This window comes from Mandrillus leucophaeus, unplaced genomic scaffold, assembly GCF_000951045.1.
Source record: "Mandrillus leucophaeus isolate KB7577 unplaced genomic scaffold, Mleu.le_1.0 Scaffold370, whole genome shotgun sequence".
Taxonomy (NCBI): Eukaryota; Metazoa; Chordata; class Mammalia; order Primates; family Cercopithecidae; genus Mandrillus; species Mandrillus leucophaeus.
The window spans coordinates 1695325-1695897 of record NW_012103921.1 but is presented as its reverse complement, the minus strand read 5'-3'; the positions used below and the strand labels follow the sequence as shown (position 1 = coordinate 1695897).

Below are 573 nucleotides of genomic sequence, written 5' to 3'. Positions count from 1 at the left end.
CCTCCCACAGATAAGCAGGGTGTCCACTGCTGGAGTTTGGTGGGGGTCCCCGCCAGTCCAGGAGGCGGCGAGGCAAGGAAGCCGCCGGCTAGGGAACTAGGTGCTGCCTTCTGGCCGGAGGGTCTACTCCCACTGCCCCAACAAGCGTCCACCTGTCCTGGGCCACAGGGTCGGGAAACCCAAGGCCACCCAGCCAGGGGTCAAGAACCTGGATTGTGGGGTCTAACGTGGTTGGCTGGCGTGACCTTGGGCAAGTCACTGAAGCTCTCAGCCTCCAGGTGTAGGGTGGGAATCCCCCAGCACTACCTGTTGGGGTGCTCGTAGCTCTGGTCCTTCTTGGAATGTTTCCGAGGCTGACTGTGTGTCAGGCCCCGCCGCCAGTGGACGAAGGTCCCCGCCCTCTAGGGGCACCCAGCAGGGGGTGGTGGAGGCGGCATGGGGGTAAAGTAATGAGAAGAGAACAGCGGGGTGAGGAGAAGGCGAGGTGCGTGCGTGTGCTGGGGGTGCTGCTTCACGGCCTCTCGAAACAGGCGACACGGGAGCGGGAAGTGCTGTTCCAGGGGTGGGTGGGCC

At 64.2% G+C, this 573-nt stretch overlaps 1 protein-coding gene across 1 annotated transcript in view; it reads right to left on the bottom strand.

Moving 5' to 3' along the window:
• The window catches only part of SH2D5 (SH2 domain containing 5), a 22122-nt gene extending 21680 nt beyond the window's left edge, over nt 1-442 (bottom strand). Inside the window, exon 1 of the mRNA XM_011990139.1 lies at nt 307-442. The gene's annotated coding sequence lies outside the window, so the exon portion shown is untranslated. The remainder of the gene's footprint in view (nt 1-306) is intronic.
• Between the last annotated feature and the right edge of the window lie 131 nt (nt 443-573).